The sequence below is a fragment of the Peromyscus maniculatus genome, chromosome 16 (genome assembly GCF_049852395.1).
Source record: "Peromyscus maniculatus bairdii isolate BWxNUB_F1_BW_parent chromosome 16, HU_Pman_BW_mat_3.1, whole genome shotgun sequence".
Taxonomy (NCBI): domain Eukaryota; kingdom Metazoa; phylum Chordata; class Mammalia; order Rodentia; family Cricetidae; genus Peromyscus; species Peromyscus maniculatus.
In genome coordinates this window covers 40758615-40766965 of record NC_134867.1, presented here as the reverse complement: position 1 = coordinate 40766965, position 8351 = coordinate 40758615, and positions in this window count along the sequence as shown.

Here is an 8351-nt window from a genome sequence, read left to right as displayed (position 1 = left end):
CAAGGCCACACTGGAAATAGCCAGGCATGGTGACTCACGCCTTTAATCCCAGGAAGTGATGTCAGGAAGCAGAAAGGTATATAAGGTGTGAAGACCAGAAACTAGAAGCATTTGGCTGGTTAAGCTTTTGGCTGGTTAAGCTTTTAGGCTTTTGAGCAGCACAGTTCAGCTGAGAGCCATTCGGATGAGGACTCAGAGGCTTCCAGTCTGAGGAAACAGGATCAGCTGAGGAATTGGCGAGGTGAGGTTGGCTGTGGCTTGTTCTGCTTCTCTGATCTCCCAGCGTTCACCCCAATACCTGGCCCCAGGTTTGGTTTTATTAATAATACCTGTTAAGATTCGTGCTACAGGACACTTTGCTTGCCTCTAAGTTTTGACAATTGCGATTAAAACTACTCTAAGATTTGTGTGCAGATTTGTGGGTAGATCTAAGTTTACAGGTCACTGGGAGAAACAGCAAGAAGTGTGATGGCTGACTGGGTGACAAGAGTAGGTTCAGTTCCGCTAGCGGCTGCCACACTGCCTTCCAGAGGACTGTTACACTGTTTGCCTCCCATCGGCAGTGAGTGGGCATGCCTGTAGCAATGCCTTCTCTCCAACACTGGCTTGTTTGAGTGGGTGTAAAGTAGATGTTAATGGTTTTTTGTTTTTATTTTTAATTTTCCCTTTTGGGATGCCATAAAATTTGAGAATTTTTCATATTTATTTTTTATTTTAAAAGTGTGTGTGTGTGTGTGTGTGTGTGTGTGTGTGTGTGTGTGTGTGAGAGAGAGAGAGAGAGAGAGAGAGAGAGAGAGAGAGAGAGAGAGAGAGAGAGAGAATGTGAGTGTAGTGTAGGTACCTGCAAAGGTGTCATAAAAGGTATCATATCCCCTGGAGCTGGAGTTACGGGTGGTTGTGAGCCACCTGATGTAGGTACTGGAAATTGAACTCAGGTCCTCTTCAAGAGCACCTTTAACCACTGAGCCACCTCTCCAGCCCCAAATCTGAACATTGTTCATATACCCATCTGTCAACATCTTAATCTTTGGTGAAGTGTCTAGATATTTTGCTCATTTTAATTCTAACTAGTTAATTCAACAACTGGTCAATTTTATAAAGGACAGCATTTTCCTGTTTTCTAGACTAGCTGTGAATTCTGGGTCTTCTAGCCTCAAATCCCTGAGTACCCAAGATTGCAGGTGTAAACCACCATACCTGGTTTGACACTTTTCTTATTGTATAGTCTTATGTTCTTTGCACATCTGTAACATCAGTCTTTCATTGGGTAAGTGTCTTGTAAAGGCCTTGTCCCCACCTTTAGATTTATTTTTATTCTTGTCACATTATTTGTTTTTATAGAGGATTAGTTTTTAAGTTTAACAAGGCCCACATTGTTAGCATTTTCTCTTAAGGATTGCACTGTCTCTGTTATGCCATACCACTGTGAAACTGAAGACCTCTGAGATGTTTTTCTCTTATGCTTTCTTGCAGGATTTGAATAGTTCCATGTTTCACATTTAGGTCTACGATCTGTCTTTTGATAAGTGTAGGCTCTGCCTCTACATGCACTCCACATGTTGCTGATGTTAAATGATACACGCCTTAAATCCCAGCACTCACTTGAGAGGCAGAGGCAGGTGAATCTCTGTGAGTTCAAAGCCAGCCTGGTCTACAAATCAAGTTCCAGGACAAAAAAACAAAACAAAAAATAAATAAGTAAACCAAAACAAAACAAAAGAAGCATCCTTAAGAATTCTTCCCTTTTACAAAGGCTTTTATAAACCCAGATGGGGTAGGGTGGAAGGTTTCACACTCTGTGATTTAGCTTGGCACAGTGGACGTGACAAACAGCCAGATAAGAGAGACAAGCATGGATGTGGAGCTGTCAATCACAGCTCAGGCTGCTTCTTAGTCTGCCCTCTTAGGCAGAGCTACAGGGAGGTGTGGCCTGATTCTTTCAGGCTGTGGGATCAGGCTAGTGTTCTGACAATGAACATTATTTTTGATCCTTATAAATGCTTTTACCTATGTGTACTTTTTCTCTTGAGGAATTGGAGGCTTAGAAAAGGAAAGCATCGTGCCCAATTTAACTTTATCCTCAGTGACAAAAGTAAGATTTGAATTTAGATGTGTCTTGGGTCTTATTCTGAAAACTATAATTTTTCCCAAAACACTGGATCTATTTGCTGTGTTTTGTTTCCAAATTGAAGAAAAGCTAATTTGGAGAAAGGCTTTATACTTCATTTCCTGCTTCTAAAAATTTGTGTTGCTGGACTCAGTGACATGCCGCAGCCCCGGTTACCTGGGAGTCTGACAGGAGGATCTCTTGGGCTTTAGAAGTTTGAGGTTAGCTTGGATAATGTAGCAAGACCCTTTCTCCAAAATAGAAATAAAATACGTAAACACCATGGCTGTTTCTGGGCAACATGCATTTTAAGTCAGCTGTCTACAGAGGAGTAGCCCATGAAGACCCAGGAACTATATTGACTCTGTTAATGGTTGCTGAGGGAAGAGGTGTCATTTCTTTATTGATGTAGTTTCTGGGGGACTATGTGGGAAGAAAGGGGGTGGGGGGGAAAGGGAGACACAGAGGGTAATGGGGAATGAATGCAATCATTATATATATATATATATATATATATATATATATATATATATTGCATTCATTCTGTTCTTCATAGATGGCCATGACACACACATATATATATATATATATATATATATATATATATATATATGTGAGAAATGGTCATGGCCATCTATGAAGAACAGAAGACCCGACTTGTACACTTATGCAGTAAGCCATACATGTGCATTTACACAAGCCAAAGGGAGCCCGATCAAGATAAGCGATGATCCTAGAAAATGTCAGAAACACTGCTTCAGTAGCAAAGAGGTATCAAATTAGGACACTTACAAGAGCCTGGGGTAGGGAATTCTACCCAGCAACAAAATAAAACACACTTGTGTTCTTCCTCGCTTTGAAGTCCATAATTCTTAGGATTGCCGTTTCTTCCCATCCTGACTGACTGGTGATGGAAGGTCAGCCAGGACAGTCCTCCCAATCTACTGCCTGGGTAGAAAGAAGAGTGAGGAGATGGTCCCGGTTAAGTCTATTTCTTCTATTGAGAAAGAGATCAAAGCCCCACCCACCCATACACCCACCTGCCCCAGTCATACTTCCCGTTATACATAGGTGACTAAGGTCATGTTATGGGGTACCTGTAGCATAAATCTTAATTGTTCCTATTAAAAAAAACCCGGAGTCAGGTATCGGGGTAAATGCTGAAAGATCAGAGGAACAGCCGCTTCTTACCTCACCAACTCCTCAGCTGAAAGGGGAAGATCCTGTCTCCTCCACGAACCCTCAGACTGAATGCTCTTGAGATCCTGTCTCCACTCGCCTTGTATTCCTTTGTCTGCCCAGCCATATCACTTCCTGTCTCAACCTTCCTAGTGCTGGGATTAAAGGCATGTGACTCCCAAGGGATTAAAGGTGTGAGCCATCATCTCCTGGCTCTGTTTCTCTCTTAGACTAGATTAATCTCTTGTAGTCCAGGGTGGCCTTGAACTCACAGAGATCCATCTGCCTCTGTCTCCTGAGTGCTAGGATTATAAGTGTGTGCCACCACTGCCTGGCCTCTATGGCACCACTTTGTGGCTGGCTCTGCCCTCTGATCTTCAGACAAGCTCTATCTGTGAGAGCATATACTAAATATCACCATAGGTACCTTTAAATATTCTAGACTTCCAGAGCAGAGGCTTTCAAGAGAATAGTGGCTGGGGAAAAGTGTTGAATGCTACCTGTTTGTGGTTGTGCATCCCTTTAGTCCCAGAGTCGGGGAGGCAGAAGCAGATGGATCTCTGGGTTCCTGTCAGCTTGGTCTACATAGTGAGCTCCAGGCGACGCGGAGCAGAAAGATCAACCAGAGGTCAGGGAGGACCAGAGCCAGACAGAATCTTCCAGACACGACCAAACTCCTGCACTCATGAACTCAGCAGCAGTGGTTGCCGGTACAAGACCTGCACAAAATCAAGCCGATCAGCATTCTAGCGTGGAGCTGGGAGGAACACACAAGCCTCAACTCCTAGCTGAGGAGTTTTTGACAGTTGATGGTTTCTTGGGGGGAAGGAAAGCCAGTTTTCTTGAAGGGTGTGGCCCAGACTAGGTTGACTATGCTTTAGTGGAGAGCCCCACACCCATAAATATATGAGCAGTGCAAATTGGAATCGGTGAGTGATATTTTTAAAAACAGACGATACAAAGTTGAGAGGGAGTTGGCATAAGACACATATCTGGGATGGGTTGGAGGAGGGATGAGGGTGGATATGACTGAAATGCATTGCATGCATGCTGGTTTACAATTTATAATTAATTAATAAAAATATATTTGAGCAAATGTCTGCCTTACAGACCTCTAATCTATAAGAACTCCTTTGCTGGGCTGGAGAGATGGCTCAGTGGTTAAGAGCGCTGACTCTTCTTCCAGAGGATCCAAGTTCAATTCCCAGCACCCACAGGGCAGCTCACACCTGTCTGTAACTCCAGTTTCAGGGGACCCTGACACTCTTGGCAAAACCACAAATGCAAATTAAAAAAAAAAAAAGAGCTCCTTTACCTCTGTGTTATCTCTTACCCAACTTCTTCCTGTGTGTAAAACTATGAGCATAATGCCCGCTTAGCCCCATCCCTTGCAGAGACCCCCGGTTCTGTTCCTTGATGGTTACCAGCATATTTTCTCAGTATTATATATAATCCGGAGACCACTAGAGTTGTCGCAGAGACTCAAGTGAAGAAGCTCCGTTGGTAAGATGGGCCATGCTGCTTTACAAAAAGAGGGACTTCCGTCGGCCTTCTCAAACCCTGGCAGATCCATTTAGTAGTCACGTAATCCAGTGACTCTTTCAGCTCTGCACTGGCACCAGAGAACAAATCAAGAGAAAAGGTAGGGAGCTGGAGATACAGCTCAACAGGTTGAATAACTATCTACCATGCAGGAACCCCTGGGCCCCGTTCCCAGCATCACAGACCACGGGCATGGCAACTCAGGTCTGTGATCCTTGCACTCAGAAGCAACCCATTCGAAATCCAAGGCCATCCTCAGCTACACAAGGGCCTTGAGACTAGGCTGGGCTACATGAGATCCTGTCAGAGAAAGGGAGAGAGAGAGAGAGAGAGAGAGAGAGAGAGAGAGAGAGAGAGAGAGAGAGAGAGAGAGAGAGAGGAGAACAGAGGTACTGAGGAAATAGGTGCCCGATTATTACATTATACACCACAGATGGTTTTTAGTTTTTGTGTATGGGCACCCTCAATACTCATTAGGAGACACTCCCAAAAATGCGTACGCAATCATTTGCCCTGAAGTGTGTGCATACCTTTTTATATTCTCTCAGGCAGTTAATAATATTCAGTGTTCACAACATCAGCACTTCTCACTGTTACTGAGTTATTAGAATACAAGTGACCTTTTACTGAACCAGGGAGGTCTTGACTGGACCATTTTAAATTCAGTGTGAAACCAACACTTGCCTATAGCAAAGGAGGGGGACGAAATGAAAGGGGAGACGTTGCTAAGTTAGAATGGGTTCTTAAAATCTCAGGACGCTCAGTATGCCTCTCAAGAAGCAGCTTACCTTCCAACCCCAGCTAAGCAAGGAGTGGAAGGTGGTCAGGGCGAGCATCAGGACTCAGGTGATGCTCTGGGAGTCAATCGCGATGTTGCTGAAGTTAACGTGTCTTCCCTGGAGAGGGAAAACTTCTGGTTATACTGAGAAAGCACACGAGTGCCTTCGGGCTACGTTTCCGGTGGGTTTCAAAGAGCCTGGGTGATGGGAGACAGCGGCAGCTGACAGAAAAAGGAAGCCTGACAAATTTGATCCTGTGCCCTCAGGGCCTGCCCAGGAAAATTCTCTAAAGAGGAAATGAACTCTTTAGAGAATTGCCACCAGGGAAGACGGGCAGGATGGAGACAGTTTGGCTCTGTACTCTGTATTCCCCTCCGGTCTTCCAAGCTTGTCCCTCCTGCGGGGGTGGAGGGTGGAGGGGGGCGGGGGCTGTTCAGCAGCAGGAAGGTGTTTCCCCAGCACAGACTGTGTGGTGAAGGTGCCAAAAGCAGCTTCAGCCATCAATCCTCACTTTCATTTGCATCCCAAAGCCTCTTATTTTGGGGCTTGACTCAGTGGGAGGGCAGCTGCTTTCTGAAGAAAAGCCAAGTGAGGGAGGTAGCGAGGTGGGTTGGAGCAAGGGCGGAGCGGCTTGCTCCGCAAACGTGTGGGGTGGTTCACCTGCACCGGACCAAGAATGGCCGCACCTGGACAGCACAGTTCAGGTCCTTCCACTTGAGTTTCAACCATTCACCATTTCCCCAACATCCAGCGAAGTTTCCACGTCTTCCGGAAGCTGTATCAGGCACTAGGGGAATTGGATGTAAACACAATGTGCTCGCACTATGGAGTTCACATTGTGGAGTCCAAGCTATAAGGCACCTAATAGTGGAAAGGAGAAACCCCAGAGCATAATGGGGGATCACAAGCCAGCCAGAGGGTCACCCACACTTTGCAGTGAGCAATAAGCAGGAGCAAGCGGAAGGGTCACTCCTTAAGAGTGAACAAACAAGCAGGGCGGTGGTGGCGCACGCCTTTAATCTCAGCACTCGGGAGGCAGAGGCAGGCGGATCTCTGTGAGTTTGAGGCCAGCCTGGTCTATGGGAGTGAGTTCCAGGACAGTCAGGGCTGTTACACAGAGCACCCCTGTTATAAAAAGTAAAAAAAAAAAAAAAAAAAAAAAAAAAAAAAGAGCAAACAGAACAAGATACCAGAAAACCAACCAACAAACAAACTTTTGTTACTTGCAGGAACATCAAATAACAGTGGAAAACTCCCTGCATTTAAAAATAATAAAATGAACCTGGCGCTGGTGGTGCATGCCTTTAGTCTCAGCACTTGGGAGGCAGAGGCAGGCGGATCTCTGTGAGTTCAAGGCCAGCCTGGTCTACAATGTGAGATCCAGGACAGGCTCCAAAGCTACACAGAGAAACCCTGTCTTGAAAAACAACAACAACAACAACAAAAAACAAAAAAACAAAAAAACAAAAAAAAGATGATTAAGGGGAAATGTTAAAGGAGTTGCAGCTATTGAACTGGTGAATGTAATAAATAGTATTCTTTCAGTCCTCAGCTCTGAAAAATACATACATACATACATACATACATACATACATACATACATACATACTGTCCAGGAAATCTGCTCACAGCTGCAGCAGGAGAAGCTGAACCGAGTGGACACTTGAAACCATGTCGTCATCATCGTCTCCTCCTCTTCCTCCTCCTCCTCCTCCTCCTCCTCCTCCTCCTCCTCCTCCTCCTCCTCCTCTTCCTTCTTCTTTTTCTGAGATAGGGTTTCTCTGTGTAGCCCTGGCTTTCCTGGAACTCACTCTGTAGACCAGGCTGGCCTTGACTTTCGAGATGTGCCAGCCTCTGCCTCCGGAGTGCTGGGATTAAGGGTGTTGATAAAGAAAGCAAGAGGTTACGTGCAGTTCCTATTATGGTGTGTTACTGTCCATCATCACTGCCCCAGCTCCATTCCGCTGAAGGCGGCCTGACACTTTGTCAGAACCATGTAAAATCTCTGGCAGATGACAGAGACAGTTGTGAGCCGCAGCTTACAGACGAGACCCTTCTGGCTGGCACAAGGCTTCAGCTTTTTTCCTTCTCCCAATGGGAGATTCCTGGGGAAATGAAAACCTGGGAGTGGAGGCCCCCATTGTCTCAATAGGCTGATAGCCAAAGGGAGGGGCACGATGGTCGCTTGAGAATATCTTCATTCCTGCCAGGATGGGTACAGCACAGGCATCATAAGGAAATGTTGTTATAGATATGAATGTGCTGACCTGCCTTTAGTTGGTGGAAATTCCTCAGGTTTTGTTCCTATCAAAGCGATATGTTTTGGAAATTGTGAAGTGATGAAGGGGGCTTTAGCCCAACGGGGGTGAACCTGTGGTATGGGTTTCCGTTTCACCCCAGCACTTCTCTGTCCTCTTCCCATCATGCAAGGTGAACAGCGCGGCCCTTTCCTACCCTTCCCTGTATTGGGGAACCTGACTCATTTCTTCTGTTGGGGTAGCATTAAGGAGACTTACAGTGGGAACTTTTGGGAAAGTTACTCTGATCTCTGATTGAAAGGGTGGGAACTTTCCCGGGCCCTCAATTCCTGGCTGAGATGCTGAATTAGGGACAAAGTCTTCCAACCATGAAACGAAAGTACAAGAATAAAACCACCTTGAGGTTGGCGCAGCAGAAAAGGGGATTTGGTTTGGAAGCCAACGAATGGACCTGGAAGTACCTGCCTCCAGACTGCCCTGTGAACA